The sequence below is a fragment of the Schistocerca americana genome, chromosome X (genome assembly GCF_021461395.2).
Source record: "Schistocerca americana isolate TAMUIC-IGC-003095 chromosome X, iqSchAmer2.1, whole genome shotgun sequence".
NCBI classification, from domain to species: Eukaryota; Metazoa; Arthropoda; class Insecta; order Orthoptera; family Acrididae; genus Schistocerca; species Schistocerca americana.
In genome coordinates, this window is record NC_060130.1 from 710,763,283 (window position 1) to 710,786,904 (window position 23,622).

General features: G+C 40.2%; 1 protein-coding gene across 2 annotated transcripts in view; it reads left to right on the plus strand.

The window, feature by feature from the left end:
* LOC124555548 (MAM and LDL-receptor class A domain-containing protein 1-like) overlaps positions 1 to 23,622 on the plus strand; it is a 399,742-nt gene that overhangs the window by 363,567 nt on the left and 12,553 nt on the right. The window lies entirely within an intron of this gene.

Genomic DNA, 23,622 nt, shown 5'->3' on the forward strand with positions numbered 1-23,622 from the left:
TATCAAATTAAAACATTTAGAAAGTGTTTATATTGATGACGTGGTCAAACCAAAAGAATATCTTTCTAAAAAACTGGGTCATATGAGAGAAAAAAAATTATTTTATAAATAGACGAAAATCTCGAATAAAGCACTTCTAGCATCCTACAATGTAGCTTAACGAGTAGGAAAATGTAAGGAAGCCCATACGATTGCAGAAGCACTAATTCTATCATGTGCTAATAACATCGTGCCCATTATGCTTGGAGAGCCTATGGCAAAACAGCTTTTGCCCATTTCTTTGTCTGCCGCTACAATTAGTCGTCGAATTCGATATTTAGGAGAGGGCCTTCATGAACTAATTATAGAAAAAATCAGAGGAAGGGATTTTGGTCTACAGCTTGAGGCCATGGATAGCAAGAGTGACGTTTATTTAATTTGTTATCTGCAATTTGTTAATGAAAACAGTAATGAAATGATGAAGGATGTTCTTTTTTGTCAGAAAATAAATGTACTTTCGACAGGCTAAGACCTGTTCGAAATAGTGTACAGCTTGATGACTGAAAATCAAATTAACTGTGCTCATTGTGTTGGTGTGTAGGCCTCCTGACGATAAACAATCCATGTTGGGGCGTTACAGTGGTTTACAAGCATTTATCTGCGGCGAAGCTCCTAATATTATGTACACCCATACAGAAGCATTTGCTTCGCAACATTTGAGTGTTGATCTGAATTAAATACTGCAAACTGTCCTAAATGGTGAACTTTATTAAAACTAGTCCTCAGAAACCCAAATTTTAAGACAAATGTGTCACGAAATGGAGTCTGAGCGTGCATTTCTCTTATTCTATAGCAGCACTTTTTAGCCTTCCAGAGGAAACGTTTTATCATGCACTTTTTAACTTAGGCGAGAACTCTGTTCTTATCTGGTAGACGAAAAGCATATCAGTGTTAAGCGCTTTCTAGACACTGACTTTCTATTAAAGGTATATGTGCTATATTTGAGAAGTTAAATTCACTGAGAAAGCCTCTATTTTTATTATCTATCTTTAGGCATTAAAAATGCAATTGATGTCGTCATTTGTGTACATATACAGTTTACATTACTAAAAGAAATGGTGTAATATATTGTAGATCATTATTGTCTAATAAAACACAAAAATTTGTCCTTGATGCTGCACAAGGTATTTTCATTATATTTACATCTACAAGTTTAATCTAAGTGAAACTATATTAGTATCGGTACTTAAGATCATCTTTAGTGCACATTATAAACTCTTCTATTGTATAAAAAGCTTTTTCTCTAAGCCATTTCTTTGTGACACTTTTAAACTCATTCAGTGACACATTATGTGCCTCTATTGGCAACATGTTAAATAGTTTTACTCCCATGTACCTGTAACTATCTTGAGTTTTCTTTAGTCTAGCAACTGGGATGTCAATTTGCTGTTTTATATGTGTCTCATGGTGATGGATAGATTGTCGTAGTTTGTGACTGTGTTGGTTTTCTTTTGTGTGTGTCAGACAACTTAGTATAAAGAGGGCTGCAACTGTTAGTATTTTTAGATTTTTGAAATATGGTCTACAAGACTCGTTATTTCTGACTCCATGGATGCATTTGACTGCCTTCTTTTGCCAAATGAAAACTTGTTTAGCTCCGGGTGAGTTTCCCCACAGCAAAGTGGCATATGTTAAATGGGTGTGGAAAAAGGCATAGTATGCATTGAGTAATAACTTACCACTAACACATGACCATAGTTTACCACAGGTGCTAACTTAGTACAAATATAATCGGTATGACTCTTCCACGTTAATTTTGAGTCAAGATGGATCCCAAGTAGTTTAGCTGAGACACAATCAATCTTATCACTCTTAACACACAAGCTAATGAGAATATTTACAGTTTTATCATGATTTATATGCAAGCCATTGAGTTGGAACCACTTAATGGCTGCTCTGAGATGAGCTTCACTTTCCTCGTTTAATTTTCCTGTGTCTTTCACTGCTGTAGCAATAGTTGTATCATCTGCATAGATTGTGGATTTACATAACATGGTGCTGTGCAAGTCATTCACATATATTATAAAAAGTAAAGGTCCAAGCACAGAGCCTTGTGGTACACCCTGCATGATATCCAAGACATTTGACCTCATATTGTAAAAATGCGCGATTTGTTTTCTGTCGCTCAGATAGGATCTGATCAGAGATAGTTCTGAGCCTCTACTACCATAGCAGTGCAGTTTCACTAGTAGTATCCCGTGACTGACAGAGTCAAATGCCTTGCTGAGGTCCACAAGAGTGGCATTAACTGATAATCCTGATTGGAATGATGACAATATATATGAAATAACATATTCAACTGCTTTTACCGTTGACAGGCCGGACCTGAAACCATACAGAGAGTCACTAAGAATATTATTCACAGATAGATGTTGACTGATTTGGAGCTGTATGCAATATTCCACTACTTTTGATATGATGGGTACAAGGGAGATTGGACGGTAATTATTAGGACAAGACTTGTCACCTTTCTTGTCCAGTGGAGTGACGACTGCCATTTTTAAGGATGAAGGGAAACAGCCACTGACAAACGTCCGGTTCATAAGAGAACAGAGTGGATGTGCTATTACATCTGCTATTTTTTTACTACAGAACTGGAGAGACCGTAAATGTCTTCTGATTTTGAGTAACTTAATTTTGATGTTGCAGTTTTAATATCTGTTACTTTTACTTCTTTCCATTTAAACATAGGAACCATATCCTCAAAATTTTGTAGAAATGAATTTCTATTATTTGAGATGTGGTTGTCGTCACATTTATGGATATGTTCATTTGCAGCATTAATGCAGAAGGTGTTGAAATCATCCAGTGTGATACAAGCATCACATGAATTTTTTTGTTAACATCTTTATTTCTACCCAGATGAGTCTTGATAACAATCCAAGCTGCTTTGCACTTATTTTGGGACTTATTAATATAATCATCATTTGCCTTGCACTTGCTTAACCTAATTTCTGCCTTGTATTTGTTCCTCAAACTAATGTAGTTTTCTTTTTCGGCTTCACTATTTTTTGAGTTGTCATAGGAAATCATTAACAGAGTTCTGAGCCTTTGCAGGTCAGGTGTGAACCAGTTACGCACTGATGTAAGACCATGTTTCCTCATAGTTCCCTTGTTTTTTTCTCATTACTTTAGGGCAGCAAGTTTTAAATGTATCTAACAATGCACTAATGAATAATGTAAACGCTTTTTCAATATGATTACTTTCCAGCAGAATGTAATTCCAATTTGTCATCTTAATTTGTGTTCTGTAGTTATCAATGTTCTCTTCATTCAAAAGCCTAATGTACTTAATTTTATTGGAGACAGATGCTGGCTCTTTTGTTATCAATTTTAACCAAATACCTTTATGGTCTGATAAAAAATGAGTATTGAATAGCCCTAGTTCATACCGATCTGTCTCAACATTTGTGATTACATTATCAAGGCAGGCAGACTGTCTTGTTGGGTTTTCATTAATGCAGTGCAGGTCATGTGATCTTAGCATATTCAGAAGGTTAAGTTGTTTAGGTGTGTTCTGCCTTATATCAATATTTATGTCACCAAAAATTAAAATCCTATATTTAGGCCACTTATCGAGGTGTAGTATCAGTTTCTGTAAGGCCTGTGCAAATACTTCAACATCATTATCAGGTGTGCAGTATACAGACACAATTATGAGTTTTAACATGGGCAGTAACATTGCTGCTATTTCGAGTACATTTTCTATACAGTAATCAATAACACTAAGGGCGCTGTAATCCAAATCTATACCACTAACAACATATATAGAGGCTCCCCCATAGTTGTGTGTTGATCTACAATAACCTGTTACTAAATCAAAGCCTGCGGGTACATATAACTGGAGTTGGTCTTCACTTAACCAGTGTTCATTGATACATAATATAATATTCTTGTTCACTCCTAACAAAAAACTCAGGTCATCAGTTTTGTTTCTTAATGTCCTGATATTTTTATGTACAAATAATAATGAGTCATCCTCACAAAGGGGTAGGTCTGGATTCCTCTGTAGCAGTATATCAGTTTGTTCACTTTGCTTGTACATTCTTCTGTCACTTGTTGATTGTGTACTTACATCTCTGGCTAGTTTCTTGATCGGGTTGGATCCAGATGATGACGAGATGATTTCCCTAGTGCCAACCATAAAAAAATCACTGCTCCTCTGTGGAACTTTTCTCACTCTAGAAGATGCACGTACAGTAGCTTGTTTGTTTTCACTCATGTCTTGCGTACTTGCTTTTCTCACTTTTACAGCTTGATTGCTTACACTCACTGGCTGAACACTTACATTTAAATCATCTGCTCTTTGAATGTTCTTATTCACTGACTGATAACTTCCTTTTAACTGACCCACTTGACCTGGAGATGTCACTTTGCTAGAAACTGTGACAGTTTTTTCAGTGGGTCCAAAGCCCTTCGGTAATTATTCTCCTGCTGAGTTCATCACTGCAGAAGAGGAAAAGTTGATAGAACTTTCATCAGATTCTTCACACAAAGTGAAATTTTCAGTAATGACATTGCCAACATTTTGATATTCAGTAAAAAGGAGTACCCTGGCTTGAGCAAGGAAGCACTGAAGGTCCTAATTCCCTTTGCAACCTCCTATATTTGCGGGAGGGGTTTTCAGCTGTGACTGTCATTAAAACCAAGTACAGATCAAGACTTTGTGTAGAGACGGAAAATCAGGGTAGCTGTATCTAATTCTTGCCAAAATGTAAGAAGCTGTGTAACAAGAAGCGAGCTCAAGGAGTTTTGCAACATAAACAAAAGTTGATAGGCATGTTTCTACACCTGAAAGATGATATCTATTGCCGGCCGGTGTGGCCGTGCGGTTCTAGGCGCTTCAGTCTGGAACCGCGTGACCGCTACAGTCGCAGGTCAGAATCCTGCCTCGGGCATGGATGTGTGTGATGTCCTTAGGTTAGTTAGGTTTAAGTAGTTCTAAGTTCTAGGGGACTGATGACCACAGATGTTAAGTGCCATAGTGCTCAGAGCCATTTGAACCATTTTTTTGATGATATCTATTCATAATTTGAGCTCGTCGCATAAGAATGGTGCTAGTAGCGCCACTATGGGGATACATAACAAGATTGGTTTAAATACTTGTTGTAACAGTCGAGAGTGTTAGTTACCTTTGAGATTAGACATGGTGAGTTGATGTTAGTCAAGAATGCCTTTAATGCGACAAAGACGCCAATAACAGCACCTCACTGAGCTTGAACAAGGTTGTGTAACAGGCCTCCAAGAAGCTGGATGCTTTTTCTGCAATACTGCAGAAAGACTTGGCAGGAATGTAGCCACTGTACATGACTGATGTCAGCGGTGGTCACGAGAATGTATTTTCCCAAGAAGACTGGGCTCTGGACGGCCACATTGCACTACTGAAAGGGAAGACCATCGTGTTCAGCATGGCTCTGGCGCATCATACTGCATCTGCAGCAGTAATTTGAGCAGCTGTTGGCACCACAGTGACATAATTAACTGTTACAAATTACACTACTGGACATTAAATTTGCTACACCACGAAGATGACGTGTTACAGACGCGAATTTTAACCGACAGGAAGAATATGCTGTGATATGCAAATGATTAGCTTTTCAGAGCATTAACACAAGGTTGGCGCCGGTGGCGACACCTACAACGTGCTGACATGTGGAAAGTTTCCTACCGATTTCTCATACACAAACAGCAGTTGATCGGCGTTTCCTGGTGAAACGTAGTTGTGATGCCTCGTGTAAGGAGGAGAAATGCGTACCATCACGTTTCCGACTTTGATAAAGGTCGGATTGTAGTCTATCGCGATTGCGGTTTATCGTATCGCGACATTGTTGCTCGCGTTGGTCGAGATCCAATGACTGTTAGCAGAATATGGAATCGGTGGGTTCAGGAGGGTAATACGGAACGCCGTGCTGGATCCCAACGGCCTCGTATCACTAGCAGTCGAGATGACAGGCATCTTATGCGTATGGCTGTAACGGATCGTGCAGCCACGTCTCGATCCCTGAGTCAACAGATGGGGACGTTTGCGAAACAACAACCATCTGCACGAACAGTTCGACGACCTTTGCAGCAGCACGGACTGTCAGCTCGGAGACCGTGGCTGCGGTTACCCTCGACGCTGCATCACAGACAGGAGCGCCAGCGATGGTGTACTCAACGACGAACCTGGGTGCACGAATGGCAAAACGTCATTTTTTCGGATGAATCCAGGTTCTGTTTACAGCATCATGATGGTCGCATCCGTGTTTGGCGACATCGCGGTGAACGCACATTGGAAGTGTGTATTCGTCATCGTCATACTGGCGTATCACCTGGCGTGATGGTATGCAGGGCCATTGGTTACACGTCTCGGTCACCTCTTGTTCGCACTGACGGCACTTTGAACAGTGGACGTTACAGATGTGTTACGACCCGTGGCTCTGCCCTTCATTCGATCCCTGCGAAACCCTACATTTCAGCAGGATAATGCACGACCGCATGTTGCAGGTCCCGTACGGGCCTTTCTGGATACAGAAAATGTTCGACTGCTGCCCTGGCCAGCACATTCTCCAGATCTCTCACCAATTAAAAACGTCTGGTCAATGGTGGCCGAGCAACTGGCTCGTCATAATACGCCAGTCACTACTCTAGATGAACTGAGGTATTGTGTTGAAGCTGCATGGGCAGCTGTACCTGTACACGCCATCCAAGCTCTCTTTGACTCAATGCCCAGGCGTATCAAGGCCGTTATTACGGCCAGAGGTGGTTGTTCTTGGTACTGATTTCTCAGGATCTATGCACCCAAATTGCGTGAAAATGTAATCACATGTCAGTTCTAGTATAATATATTTGTCCAATGAATACCCGTTTATCATCTGCATTTCTTCTTGGTGTAGCAATTGTAATGACCAGTAGTGCAGTTACTTCAACTATGACTATGAGTCAGACGCTATGTAGCATGCACTCCACTGACCCCAAACCATTGGAATACGCGACTTCAGTGGTGTCAAGCAAGAGCTCATTCAAGGACAAAGTAGAGGTCTGTTGTGTTTTCTGACGAGGTCTGGTTCAGCCTCGGTGACAGTGATGGCGGTATGTTGGTTAGCAGGAGACCAGTTGAGGGCCTACAACCACCCTATCTACATGCTAGACACACTGGACCTAAACCTGGAGTTATGGTCTGGAATGCGATTTCGTATGACAGCAGGGGCACTCTCGTGGTGATCCTACGCACTCTGATTGCAAATTTGTATGTCAGTCTGGTGATCAGACCTGTTGTGCTGCCATTCGTGAACAGCGTGCAATGGGGTGTTTTACAACAGGATAACACTCACTCACATACTGCTGTTGTAACCCATCACGCTCTACACTGTGTTCACATACTGCCTTGCCCTGCTTAATTTACCAGCATTTCACGTTTGCAGTGGCTTATCTCGCACTTGCGTTAACCTGTGATCTTGCAGTGTTAGTCACTTAAATATTTTACCTAGACAAACGTCTTCCTGAAATTTCATTACTCTGCATCAATTATTTTGTGGTGTTGCAATTTTTTGTCAGCGTATTTCAGTTTTTAGAAGGTATCTTACGGGGGAGCCAAGAAAACAACATAGCAGGATAGAGGAGGCATAAACTCAGAAAGCTTGAAAAGCATGGCATTAGGGTATTATGTGTGAAGTACCGAGTTGCGTTGTATGGAGGGTAAAAGAATAAATCTTCCGTTAGAGTAAGGGTTTTCTTTAGTTTCCTTCATTCACGAGGGCTGACCGGTGGCAGAAACTTTCTGGAGGAGGATGGTGGTAGTCCTTGTCCTCAGATTGCTGTTCACTGAGGGCGAGGGTGGAAAGGATGCTAATTGTGGCAGTGGTGCGCCTTTTTGACTGGCGTGGGGTGGGACCACTGCAGAATCAGCACCAAGAAGGCGTTCTTTTTTGCCAAAAAAGAGAATGTGGTTGTTACCATCCATCAATACACGCTGAGTATAGTTTTTTATGCATGAGAATTCCGGAATGAAGTGAGTAGACTGGAGGGTTTGGTGTTTCCACAGCTTCAACAGGGAGTCAAGAGCAGTGATGTATTCAAGGAAGTTTCTGGGAGAACAGATGCAGCAAGCAGTGGATGTAATGCTGCATACACTACATCAATGGAAGAGGGTCCTTATAGATGCTGCGGGGAGACTTTTGAAGACTGTGTTTGGAACAGCAAATGCCAGTCACATTGGAAAACTGAACGAGACAGTGGAAGTGGAGAACGAATTAGCAGAGAATAGTAAGTCGGTGATGAAGTGGCATACCATGCAGGTAGCAAACTTAAGAGAGTGGAGTACTGAACAATACGCATATGCTTCGAGAGCTGACAAGCAAGTTGATGGAGCATGCAAAGGTATCAGAGGACACTGTGGCTCGAGATTTGGGGATCATGTGAACACGAGTAGATGTACTAGATTCAAAAATCATTATGCTGAGGCTGTTGCAATCGCTAGTCGACAGCATATGGGATGTGAGAGTGGTAATGGTGAACTTGCAGTAGGCTATTCATCATGCACTGCATGCGAAGTTGATTTCTATCCTTCTATCACCAGAGCATTGCTTGTCAGAGTTGCAGAAAGTACAGCGGGAACTACTGTGAGAGCTGCAGTTGATAGCAGAGCCCAGTTGGCAGAGTTTACGTTTTTACTATCACATGCCATAGGTAGATGTGGGGACTGACCGGGTATAGCTGTACGTACTGGTTATAATCCTAGCAGCAAGCAAGCATACACAATTTAAATGTTACAACATTCACCCATATCCATTGAAATGGGGAGCTGAGGGAAAACCTGTGCAGGTGAGGACAGCGTGTTGTTGATCTCTGATGAGGAGGACAGACATGTGGTAATGACTGAGAGGGAACTGCAGCATTGTCAGAGGCAGGAGACTACAGTGTGTCCAGGCACAAACATATGCACGGTGCAGCTGTTTGTTCTCAGAACAGGGGGACAGGATTGTCCAAGGTATGTTGTGGGACCTAGACCTTATTTCCGGCAAGTAGAATTACACAGGATTTATTCTGTATACAACTGTGTGGTAGTGGTGGTGAGTTGCTATGAACAGGGAGGCTCATGGAAGTAGGATGGTTAAGAGTTGAGAGGGAGTCGACTGTTGATTAATGAGACAGCACATGAAATACCAGAGCTAACCTTCCATCTACCAGCTACAGTTACAGGCATTACTTGATTTAACATAACACAGCCACAGAAGTACTACCACTAGAGGTACTCCCAAATCAGAATCAACCATCCTGTGTAACATGGTGAAACTGGGCCTGATCCATTCCCTGAATTTGTTAATAGCTTCACTCACAAGCAGAGCAGTTTATAGTGTTGTTGTTGTTGTGGTGGTGGTCTTCAGTCCTGAGACTGGTTTGATGCAGCTCTCCATGCTACTCTATCCTGTGCAAGCTTCTTCATCTCCCAGTACGTACTGCAGCCTACATCCTTCTGAATCTGCTTAGTGTATTCATATCTTCGTCTCCTCCTCCGATTTTTACCCTCCACGCTGCCCTCCAATACTAAATTGGTGATCCCTTGATGACTCAGAACATGTCCTACCAACTGATTCCTTCTTCTGGTCAAGTTGTGCCACAAACTCCTCTTCTCCCCAATCCTATTCAATACCTCCTCATTAGTTATGTGATCTACCCATCTAATCTTCAGCATTCTTCTGTAGCACCACATTTCGAAAGCTGCTATTCTCTTAGTGTATGTTAAGCAATATCAGGAAGGGCAACAATGAGTAACCAAGATTTTGAATGTCGCAATACCTATTGCCATAGTAACTCTAACTCTGCTGTGTGTAGTCTTCATCTATAGGGGGCAGAAAGCCACCCTACAAACCAATTTGCTAGTAGCACAGATTCCGGTAGACTGGAACCCCAGAGCATAAAAGTGAGTGAATGTGGAATGTTGTAGTGTGAATATTGAAGAGCAATGTATTTCCTATGGTTTAAGAGGTTACGAGGCCGCGAAACGAGCTATGAATATTTGCAAAGAGAATAGCCAAGGGCACATGACAGACAGGATGTGAGAAGTGTGCAGGCACAGCACAATCAATGCAATGTGTGTTCCAGAGGAACTTGGTTCAAATGGCTCTGAGCACTATGCGACTTAACTTCTGAGGTCATCAGTCGCCTAGAACTTAGAACTAATTAAACCTAACTAACCTAAGGACATCACACACATCCATGACCGAGGCAGGATTCGAACCTGCGACCGTAGCGGTCACGCGGTTCCAGACTGAAGTGCCTAGAACCGCACGGCCACACCGGCCGGCTCCAGAGGAACTATGTACTGTAAAGTGGGGTAGTAATAAGCAACTTAACAGCGTAAGAAGAAATCTGGAATGTAAGGTTTGTAAGTTAAATGCAGCCTCTGAACTTTGTGGATAGTGTCGCTGGACATTCTTATAGTAGAAGCTTGTTCAATACACTTAATATGCTATGGTTGACTGGCCTTAAGTGACGCGGGCTTTTCTGTGGAGGGATGTGGTGGAGTATTGCAGCAGCCACTGGTACTTGGTCAATGAGGGGTGTTGTTATTGCTGCTAAGGCAGCAGTGGTCAATTATTGTGACACAGGCCAGCAGTAATGCACGGTTCTTACAGTGCAGCCAAAAGGATTACTCCACCAGCAGGTTTCAGTGGTATTGCGGAGTACATGACTAGATGTAGAATATCAGCATAACACATGCAGTGCTATCTTGTATAAATAGCTGTCAACTTTGTATCAGTGTCATTCATGGCTCAGCAGTTCCACTCTGGTGCAAGGACTATGCCAGATGAGGAGATGAGCCAGCCATCTGCCCCCCTCCTGTGGTTGTGGGGACATGGTTGCCACTCTGCTTCAATGCAATGCTAATGTAAAAGCGCAAGATAAAACATTAATTCTGACTGCCTCTTCTCACTGGGCCTTCACTGGCCTGCTACCACGTCTCGTCTTTCCGCTATTCTGACATCATAATCATCCCTCTGCCCATGGATTGGCTATAAGTCACAGAAAATACCAGTTGGCAGTATTTTCTCATCTTCCCAGCTGAACTTTGTATAGTCTAAATCATGAATTGAAAAATGGCATTTTCTGTGGAGGAACCCTTGTAAAAACCAAATTAAGAAAGACTAAGTATCTTGTTTTTGGATATTTGAGCTATTATTATTATTATGTACATAATCTTTTACAGTACCTTCAAGAAGGGGGTAAACAGTGAGACTAGGCAGTAATTCTTAATATGTCTTTCTATTCAGGAGAGGGTCTGACAACAGCATATTTCCATGTGTCTGGAAATGTCCTCTATTATAGTGACATATTGTGTATATTAGTGAATACAATGCATATATATGAAGAACAGGCTTTTAATACTTGAGATATTATCAACTGTGTGAGAGTTGTAGTGGGATTCATTCTTAATTTCCTTTTCAGAGGAAGAACTAATAGTGATTAGCCAGCATATAAATGACGTTGCTTCTTGCGTGTATTCTACTGCTTTTACCCTTCAACTATCCATGCCATTCTTCTGAGCTAGTTAAGGGTGTCATTATTAAATGCTTTGACAACCTGACAGCTATCATTTATTACTTAGCTGTTTTCTTTAATGACAAAGTCCTCACAATGTCAACATTGGTCATAAGTACTTGTTACAAAAGCATAGGCACCAAGCACACTTATCTTTCTATTGGCTGATGTGAAAGATGTTTTTAGTGTGGAAAAACTGAGTGACAGCATCAGTTGCGACATTTATGAATCCAATGACACTCAGTTCTTCAACAAACCTGCTGACACATGTAGTGAATACAAACATATTTCCCACCTAGGTCTCTATTCCACTGAAGTATATGACCATTACTTCAGTTATTAATGACTATAGCACCTCAAGTTCTGGTGATTATAGTGTCAGCTGTTCTAACATAAGTGAAGGCTACACAAGCTGTACTGAATAACCAAATTGTAAAGTACCTTAGTGGCAACAAAACGACTATTCGCCTTGATTTGTAGAATGTATGAGTCTGGCAACATACCATCTGACTTTCAGAAAAATATCATCCACACAATTCCAAAGACCGCCTGAACTGACAAGTGCACAATTAGCTTAACAGCTCGTGCATCCAAGTTGCTGACAAGAATAATATACAGAAGAATGGAAATGAAAATTGATGATGTGTTACATGACGATCAGTTTGGCTTTAGGAAAGGTAAAGGCACCAGAGAGGCAATTCTGATGTTGCGTTTGATAATGGAAGCAAGACTAAAGAAAAAGCAAGACATGTTCATAGGATTTGTCAAACTGGAAAAAGTGTTCAACGATGTAAAATGGTGCAAGATGTTCGAAATTCTGAGAAAAATAGGGGTAAGCTATAGGGAGAGATGGGTGATATACAATATATAGAAGAGCCAAGAGGGAATAATAAGAGTGTACGACCAAGAACGAAGTGCTCGGCTTAAAAAGGGTGTAAGACAGGGATGTAGTCTTTTGCCCCTACTGTTCCATATGTACATAAATTCAGTGGCAGATTTACATATAGGCCCACTAGGCACGATCCTAGGGGCGGCACCTTGAGGGGGGGGTGGCATTTTTTGCTCTGTACTCATTTTAACCTTTTACGTTCTAAAAAACTGTGCTTACAAACGACAAAAAATTTTAATATCGTTAAACAACTTGATAGTTTAAAAAAGCCTTAAGAACGAAATTCGGCAATACAAGTTTGGAAATGTACAAAGTTTACTTGGTGACTGAAAGGAAATTTAACATTGAGTTTCTGTCTGGTATCATCTTCATGATTGTTCAAAATATTCTGAAGTAAGCTATCAGGACGGCAATCTACAATACAATGTTTGAGACGTTATTACTCCGAGGATGTTGTCAGCTTCTACTTAACCCCACTCTATTTTCCCTGTGAAAATACCGTGACCTCTGAAAAGCTGTGATAAACTAATCAGCAGTTTCTTAAATACTGTAACATGTGTGGGCTCAGTGTGTAAAACCCGACTCTACTTAAATTTCTTGTAGAAATTGCGGGAAAGTATCAAGTCAACCCTCCATTACTGTAATTAATGTGAAAGCTCTGTGGTCATCAGTATCTGAGCTTTGATTTAATGGCACCCGTTTAACAAAACATGTTGATACTGGGAATGTTTTACATTTTTAAACACAAGTTTATACGGAAAGAACATACGCAGAATATCTATGTTGTTGTTGTGGTCTTCAGTCCGGAGACTGGTTTGATGCAGCCCTCCATGCTACTCTATCCTGTGCAAGCTTCATCATACCCCAGTACCTACTGCAACCTACATCCTTCTGAATCTGTTTAGTGTATTCATCTCTTGGTCTCCCTCTACGATTTTTACCCTCCACGCTGCCCTCCAATACTAAATTGGTGATCCCTTGATGCCTCAGAACATGTCCTACCAACCGATCCCTTCTTCTAGTCAAGTTGTGCCACAAACTTCTCTTCTCCCCAATGCTATTCAACACCTCCTCATTAGTTATGTGATCTACCCATCTAATCTTCAGCATTCTTCTGTAGCACCACATTTCGAAAACTTCTATTCTCTTCTTGTCCAAACTAGTTATCGGCCATGTTTCACTTCCATACATGGCTACACTCCATACAAATACTTTCAGAAACGACTTCCTGACACTTAAATCTATACTCGATGTTAACAAATTTCTCTTCTTCAGAAACTCTTTCCTTGCCATTGCCAGTCTACATTTGATATCCTCTCTACTTCGATCATCATCAGTTATTTTGCTCCCCAAATAGCAAAACTCATCTACTAGTTTAAGTGTCTCATTTCCTAATCTAATTCCCTCAGCATCACCCGACTTAATTCGACTACATTCCATTATCCTCGTTTTGCTTTTGTTAATGTTCATCTTATACCCTCCTTTCATGACACTGTCCATTCCGCTCAACTGCTCTTCCAAGTCGTTTGCTGTCTCTGACAGAATTACAATGTCATCGGCGAACCTCAAAGTTTTTATTTCTTCTCCATGGATTTTAATACCTACTCCGAATTTTTCTTTTGTTTCCTTCACTGCTTGCTCAATATACAGATTGAACAATATCGGGGATAGGCTACAACCCTGTCTCACTCCCTTCCCAACCACTGCTTCCCTTTCATGCCCCTCGACTCTTATAACTGCCATCTGGTTTCTGTACAAATTGTAAATAGCCTTTCGCTCCCTGTATTTTACCCGTGCTACCTTCAGAATTTGAAAGAGAGTATTCCAGTCAACATTGTCAAAAGCTTTATCAAAGTCTACAAATGCTAGAAACGTAGGTTTGCCTTTCCTTAATCTAGCTTCTAAGATAAGTCGTAGGGTCAATATTGCCTCACGTGTTCCAACATTTCTACGGAATCCAAACTGATCTTCCCCGAGGTCGGCTTCTACTAGTTTTTCCATTATTCTGTATAGAATTCGCGTTAATATTTTGCATCCGTGACTTATTAAACTCATAGTTCGGTAATTTTCACATCTGTCAGCACCTGCTTTCTTTGGGATAGGAATTATTATATTCTTCTTGAAGTCTGAGGGTACTTCGCCTGTGTCCTACATCTTGCTCACCTGATGGTAGAGATTTGTCAGGACTGGCTCTCCCAAGGCCGTCACTAGTTCTAATGGAATGTTGTCTACTCTTGGGGCCTTGTTTCGACTCAGGTCTTTCAGTGCTCTGTCAAACTCTTCACGCAGTATCGTATCTCCCATTTCATCTTCATCTACATCCGCTTTCATTTCCATAATATTGTCCTCAAGAACATCGCCCTTGTATAGACCCTCTATATAATCCTTCCACCTTTCTGCTTTCCCTTCTTTGCTTAGAACTGGGTTTCCATCTGAGCTCTTAATATTCATACAAGTGGTTCTCTTTTCTCCAAAGGTCTCTTTAATTTTCCTGTAGGCAGTATCTATCTTACCCGTAGTGAGATTAGCCTCTACATCCTTACATTTGTCCTCTAGCCATCCCTGCTTAGCCATTTTGCACTTCCTGTCGATTTCATTTTTGAGACGTTTGTATTCCTTTTTGCTTGCTTCATTTTCTGCATTTTTATATTTTCTCCTTTCATCAGTTAAATTCAATATTACTTCTGTTACCCAAGGATTTCTACTAGCCCTCGTCTTTTTACCTACTAGATCCTCTGCTGCCTTCACTATTTTATCTCTCAAAGCTACCCATTCTTCTTCTACTGTATTTCTTTCCCCCATTCCTGTCAATTGTTCCCTTATGCTCTCCCTGAAACTCTGTACAACTTCTGGTTCTTTCAGTTTATCCAGGTCCCATCTCCTTAAATTCCCACCTTTTTGCAGTTTCTTCGGTTTTAATCTACAGTTCATAACCAATAGATTGTGGTCAGTGTCCACATCTGCCCCTGGAAATGTCTTACAATTTAAAACCTGGTTCCTAAATCTCTGTCCTACCATTATATAATCTATCTGAAACCTGTCAGTATCTCCAGGCTTCTTCCATGTATACAACCTTCTTTTATGATTCTTGAACCAAGTGTTAGCTATGATTAAGTTGTGCTCTGTTCAAAATTCTACCAGGTGGCTTCCTCTTTCATTTCTTAGCCCCAATCCATATTCACCTACTACGTTTCCTTCTCTCCCTTTTCCTACTACCGAATTCCAGTCACCCATGGCTATTAAATTTTCATCTCCCTTCACTATCTGAATAATTTCTTTTATCTAATCATTCATTTCATCAATTTCTTCGTCATCTGCAGAGCTAGTTGGCATATAAACTTGTACTACTGTAGTAGGCGTGTGCTTCGTGTCTATCTTGGCCACAATAATGCGTTCACTATGCTCTGTGTAGTAGCTTACCCGCACGCCTATTTTTTTGTTCATTATTAAACCGACTCCTGCATTACCCCTATTTGATTTTGAATTTATAACCCTGTATTCGCCTGATCAAAAGTCTTGTTCCTGCTGCCAGCGAACTTCACTAATTCCTACTATATCTAACTTTAACCTATCCATTTTCCTTTTAAATTTTCTAACCTACCTGCTCGATTAAGGGATCTGACATTCCACGCTCCGATCCGTAGAACGCCAGTTTTCTTTCTCCTGATAACGACGTCCCCCTGAGTAGTCCCCGCCCGGAGATCCGAATGGGGGACTATTTTACCTCCGGAATATATTAGCCAAGAGGACGCCATCATCATTTAATCATACAGTAAAGCTTCATGCCCTCGGGAAAAATTACGGCTGTAGTTTCCCCTTGCTTTCAGCCGTTCGCAGTTCCACAACAGCAAGGCCGTTTTGGTTAGTGTTACAAGGCCAGATCAGTCAATCATCCAGACTGTTGCCCCTGCAAGTACTGAAAAGGCTGCTGCCCCTCTTCAGGAGCTTTGTGCTCATGTGCGGTGTAGTACGGTTGGAACTGGATACAGTCTTTCTTTCTTTCCTTTTATAGATTTTTTCTTTTGTTTTGATTATTGGGTGACAATTTTGTAAGTGCCTTAACATGAATAACAATGAAAGAGAAAACGTGCAATATTAAGTGCGGCATTTCGTAAATTATCGAAGGAAAGGCGTGGACGAGAAGCCAATGTTCTAAAAACGCTTGGCAGAGTAGGTAAATTTTTCGCAAAAAATGCTGCTGGTTCGACTTCTCGAGTTCAAGTAGTACAGATGATATTTCTGGCACTGCAGCTGTTTTAGAAGTAAATACAGACGAAACAAAAGTTAAAAATGAAGAAAAGCAAATTGTTCCTGATTTCGAGTTTCACGAAAAGCTAAGTGTCGAGTCTGACGTTACAAAAAGAAATAACCTCGTTAGTGACGATCCTGCAAAGTGGTGTGTCAGTGAATCAACAATCGACATTCTCTTACAACGTGGCATTAATCAAAAATGTAACGGTGACTTTTCTAATTCAAGAAGATCAGTAGGTGATAAAAACAGATATTTGAACAAAAATGTATTTTACCGTAAACTTTTAAATGGTGGATCAACTTTGCGTGAATTTCTAGTATACACCTGTAGCACTGGTGCTGTTTTTTGTGCATCGTGTAAATTGTTCGGAGGTAAGGCTGCGATTGCTACTAATGGTAATACAGACTGGAAAAATATTTCTAACATTTTATCTCTTCTTGAGAAGAGTTATCACTCTTAACAAGAAAAAAGTCACTTGGAACAATAGATAATCATTTCGAGTCATATGTTCAAACAGAAAAAATGTACTGGTGCAGTGTGTTGAAAAGGGTGTTTAAAGTAGTGAAGAAGCTAAGGACTTCCCCTGCGTCGACACACTGAAAGATTCAATTCGTTACATAATGGTCAATTTATGATGTCTCTTGAACTTACAGAAGAGTTTGATTCTTTTCTCCCAGAGCACATTGAACGATATGGAAACCCAGGGCAGGGACATGCAAGTTGTCTTTCTTCAACAATCTGTGATGAAATAATAGAGCTTCTTTCTGAACTAATAAAAAGAATTATCATAAGTGTAATAAGACAGGCCAAATATTTCTCTATAATACTAGATTCTACAGCGGACATTTCGCATATTGATCAATTATCTTTCGTATTAAGATATGTGAATGAGAATGGTGAACCTGTTGAACGTTTCCTTCTGTTTTTACCAAACTCGGGACACAAGTCCGAAAACTTAGCTGAGGCCGTACTGAAACTCCTGTCTACAAATTCCACTGATATTACTGACTGTAGAGGCCAGCCATATGACAACGCAAGCAATATGTCAGGATCCTACATTGGTTTGCAGACACGCATTAAAGAACGAAATCCGAAAGCGCATTATGTGCCTTGTCCAGCACATTCTTTGAATTTAGTCGAAACTAGTGCTGCAAGCTGTCGGGAAGCATGTTCATTTCTCAATGTAGTGCAAAACCTTTATATAATTTTTTTCTCTGCTTCTACACAGCGCTGGGACCAGGATACAAAACGGTAAAAAGTTTATCAAAAACACGTTGGTCAGCAAGAGAGGACGTTATCAATGCCCTCACACATATTGTCAGCAACACGTTTGAAAAACCGCTTGTGCAAATTGAGGCTTCGGCTTTATTGAATCAACTCAGCAGACTAGAAACAGTATTCATGATAACAGTTTGGAAGGACGTACTCCAGAGATTTAATAGCGTAAATCCGAAATTGCAAAGTGTAAATATTGATACTAAAATACTGCATGAATTATATGAATCACTAGTAGGATTTGTTGCGTCTACTTTATGAAAATAAATCCATGGATATTGTGACTGATAGATGGTGACGAAGAAGCAGACTCTCAAGAAGTTTTTTCTGACTGGAAGGGAAAAATTTAGAGTCGAAACATTTCTCCCAGTACTCGACAACTTGTACGCCGAATTAGTGAGGAGAAAGGAAAGCTGTAGAACACTGTTGGACTCCTTCACAGGTTTCAGTAACCTTAAGAACAGTTCACCTGACGATATTGCTGAACGTGCAGCAAAATTCCAACTGTCATAGGACACAGATTTGGGGCCTTTCTTCCCTACTGAATGTGTACATTTCGCGGAACTTTTGAAATCTTCTGAGATTAGTGATACACCAGTCTAAGTGAGTAAATTTTTACGAAAAGAGAGGTTATAGTCCGTGTTTCCAAATGTTGACATTGCTCTTAGAATATTTCTATGTATGGCACTTACAAATTGTTCAGCAGAACGCTTGTTTTCGGCTTTTAAAAGACTGAAATCGTACCTACGTTCTACGTTGAGGAGAGATTGAACGCCTTGTCCATTCTTCACATGGAAGCCGACCTCCTAACTGATAACCGTCTGAACTATGAACGTATAATCAACGAGTTTTCTGCCGTCAAAACCAGACGCAAACTTTGCTGACTGGTGAGATCGTTTATTTATTGCCGATGGCAGAACGCGGAACCTCGTTTACGTGCAGACGTGACCGAAGGCGCCCGGCAATACTAAACAATACCCGAATGGCGCAGGCCGCTCGGCGCTGTACGGTCAAGTCATACTGATACCGTAGTTATTACATCTGATTCGTATTCTTGGCGTCTGCTGAACTGTACAGTTATCGCGGAAATATACTTTATCGGAGAGTAAGCTCAGATGAAAAAATGTTAATAAGGAACGTAGTTCAGTTCTGTCAATACATGGGCTACGTAAAAGCTTTGCTAATACCGTTAGAAAGAGCTATGGTGAGAGCAGCAGCTGCAGTACAAAACTGTTCAGCCATTACATGGGTTAAAGGTGTTGTGTACACTTATTATGCAACATCTACCTAAACAGATCCTAATGCTTTACACTTTAACTATTAGATTATATAACAAATTTGATTTTTCCACACTAGTCTGTAAAATTATTTAATAACAAATCCAGTTCTGTGTTTGTTCATCTGTATTTATTAGTTCGTGCACCAAAATCTCTATTTCGTTTTCATTTCTTACGCTTTCCTATAGATTCACGTATTAATACCGAACGTGTTTCTTTTATCTGCTACACATTCAAGTTATTAGATCGTAAAACGACAGTTTAATTTAAATTTTGAACGTATCCCTGTAAAAGTACGTATTTTCTAATGTATGACACGTTCGCTTCAATTTTTAGATCGTAGCACAATTTTTTTTATTTCATTTTCAACGGTTTCGTGAAAAGAACGTATTAAAAGTGAATGTATAAAAAAAACCGTTGTCTCCTACACGCTCTGCTGAATTTTTAGGCCATAAAAGAAAAGTTATTTTCCTTGTGTTCGTTTCTGTTGTCTTTAGAAAGAAGAATGTGTTAACACAATGCAGTTTTCAGTTTGTTTTATCCGCTGCCGTACACCAAGTACAGTTCAGGAGCCATATCACATTTTGATTGAGCGCGACTACACCGCTGACGCGTCCTTCAGAACAACGAATAGCAGAGCACGGAAACAGCTCACAGCCCTCCCACTCAACACGGCAATTGTGAAGTGATGGGATAATAGTTATTATTTAAAACATGTTTTTTTTTGGGGGGGGGGGGGCGCATATAATATGGTGTGCTGAATGGAATGAACAACCTAACGAGTACTGAATATGGATTGAGAGTAAATCAAGGAAAGACGAAAATAAGAAGTAGCAGAAATGAGAACAGCGAGGGACATAACATCAGGATTGATGGCCACGAAGAAGACAAAGTTAAAGAATTGTACCACCTAGGCAGCAAAATAACCAAATGGAGAAATTTCTGAGAATGTACATTTGGAGCACAGCATTGTATGGTAGTGAAACATGGACTGTGGGTAAACTGGAACAGAAGAGAATCGAAGCATTTGAGATGTGGTGCTACAGATGAATGTTGACAACTTGGTGACTGAGAAAGTTCTGCACAGAATCGGAGAGGAAAGGAATATGTGGTAAACATTGACAAGGAGAAGGGAGAGTATGATAGGACATCTGTTAAGACATCAGGGGATGACTTCCATGGTACTAGAGGGAGCTGTAGAGGGCAAAAACCGTAGAGGAAGACAGTGAGTGGAATACTTCCAGCAAATAATTAAGGGCATCGGTTGCAAACGCTACTCTGAGATGAAGAGGTTGGCAGAGGAGAGGAATTTGTGGTGGGCCACATCAAGCCAGTCAGAAGACTGATGACAAAAAAATTCGAAGGAAACAATGTTTTCAGTGATACAGACTTAGGTTTCAGATCAGTTTGGGGCACACTTAAAGTCATTTTTTTATTTCTGTTATAGTTCATCAACCAACTGAAAAATATACCATTGGTTCCAAGCGAACTTTTGTATTAGCAAAAGCTTTTGACCCAGGGATCCACAAAAATATTATGAAATAAACTGAAATTCTATGGCTTTACAAAAATTCCTGTAGACTTTAAGCAATAGAATGCAGAATGTTGATTTAGTGTAGAGTCCGTGCATATATTACTGACTTGCCGTGTGACATATTGAAATCGGCTACTTACAAATAACATCAGAAACAGTAGATATCTTAAAATATGAAGGAGATCAAACCACTGATAAAGCTGAAGTTTGTTGTAATGAAAGCTTCCTCCGAGTCAAAAAGACAAACAAACAAAAGGTTGGTAATGGGTTACAAAACCTAAAAATTAAATGGGGGCTGCAACGGAAGAAGCTTTTGACAACTTCCACAATGAAACTCTGTCTTGAAAAATGGCAAAAAATCCTAAGACTCTGGTTTCATGTAAAGTAAGAGTGGCAAAAATATCTTCACTGCATGATACCAAACGTAGTGTGACAGACAAAATTACCACTAAATCAGAGTGACTGAGCATGGTTTCCTGAAACACATTTACCAAAGAAGATGAAGTAAAAAAGTACAGAATTTGAGTTGAGGAAACATTCAAACTTCAGTAATTTAAAAACAGGTCCCGTTGGTACAACCTTGCAACTTAGATAGGAAATTCATTTTGCACACATTGGATTCTAATGAAGTTCCTTTTAGAAAATGCTGCTGAAATTACTCAATTTTTAGTTATCCTATACAGCTACTGGCTTGATGAAATATCTGTATCTGGAGAGTAGAAGGTTACACAGATCACATCAATACACCCAACAATAGAATCAATTCACAAGCCTATAGCCCTATCTCATTAACACAGATTCATAGGCACACTTCAGAACTTATATTGAGTTGAAATATTGTGAAATATCTAAAGAAAATGATATATTGTCACTCAACAAGCACAAATTTATAAAATATTATTCATTTGATACACCAGCTGGCTCTCTCTTTGTAAGTAGGAATGAAATGTAATGGTGGGGTTCTGAAACTGATTTCATATTCTTAGATTACCAGATAGGTTTTAACACTGTTACTAATGACTGCGGCTAGTTATTTGACCAGATTCATACTTCCAGTGAGAAAGATAACAATATGCCCTATATATTAATTGACAGAAATTCAGTTAATGATTTGAAAGTTATATCTGGCAGTCCTGTAGAAAGTGTGACTGATTCTGTTGCTGTTCTTGATCAATGTAAATGATTTAGGGGACAGTTTGAACAGTTCTTGGTGTACCTTCACTCATGACATGCGCAATTTCAGAGATCGCATGTCCACATAGTTCACAGGCCCACTTATAGATGCCACCTGTATCAGCCCCCTGGCACATTCTTGTGAGCCACCAAAGAAATATTATTTAAGCAATTGCAAACAAGTGCTCAGTCTATTCTGCACCCTGTATTACTGTTTTCTAGTCAATGTGTTCAATGCTATACACAACCTGTACTACATTGTATCTTAGGTGTTGCTCACTGTGTTCCATAAATCATGTTTGTTCTTGCTATAGCAGTCCTCTTGTCAGTTTGCAGATGTTGGCATCATTTACCATCTATTTAAGTCAACAAAAGATCAAAATCCATCCTAAAATCATTTATACAAGATATCTGCACAATTTTAAAAGTGCCAACTATCCTTGAAAAATAAAATGTACGAGGTCCACCACATGGCTAAGAGAAAGCTCTTGAATTTGTTACACAATAAATTATGCAGATTTAAAGGTTGCTGATTCAACTGCACTTAGGAACAATATAAACTGGACTGATTTTATGAACAGTGTTGCAAGAATGGTGAAAGAAGGACTGCATTTTATTGGCAGAATGCATAAAAGCTGGAACAAATCCACAAAAGGAAGAGCTTTTATTATTCTTGTTCATCCTCTTCAGCATAGTACATGATCTTTATCGAGTAGGTCCAACAAAAGACGTACGAGAAGTTTAAAGACAACTGGCTCAACTGTATCATCACAGAATAGGGGAAAGTGTGTCACACATGTGATGAATGAGTTAGTATGCCAATCATTAAAGAAAGGTTGTTTTCATTGTAGCAAATTCTTTTTGTGACATCTCAATGGATAATTCACTTCTGAGGCTTCTAAAATATTCTGTGACCTCTCACCTTCGTTGGGGAAACAATAATTGCAACACTGTCACTGAAATGAGAGCTTGCACCAAAATACTTAGATGTTCATTTTCCCATGTGGTATTACAGAGTGGAATGGTAGATGTATTTGAAAATGATGCCTTGCACCCTCCACTAAACACTCAAGACTGATTTGACAAATAATCATGTAAATATAGATACTGATGGGCTTATATGTTATATTGAATGATAACATAATGACTGAACAGAACTTCTTGGGATAATAATTGATTTCAAAGAGTGTTTGCATAATCACACCCACCAGGGTAGCCGAGAGTGCCAACGAGCTGCTTCCTAGACTCGGGTAGGCGCGCCAGCCCCGGATTGAATCCACCCGGCAGATTAACAATGACAGCTGGTGTGCCGGCCAGCCTGATTTGGTTTTTAGGTGGTTTTCCACATCCTACTAGGTGAATACCTGGCTGGTCCCCCTGTCCCCTGTCCCACCTCAGTTACATGGCTTGCAGACATTTGAAACACATTCACACTATTTCATGATTTGCACTAGACGCAGATAGCTGGGGTACACTACTTCCGTCCCGGGGGGTATGGGATGGCGGCAGGAAGGACATCCGGCCACCTGTTAAAATTAATCATGCCAGTTCCGTACTTAACCCTGCCGACTCTGTGCACAATGCGGGATAAAGGCAGTAGCAAAAGAAGAAAGAAAGAAAGAGTTGGCATAATCACATAGAGATAACTGCATCTAAAATTAAC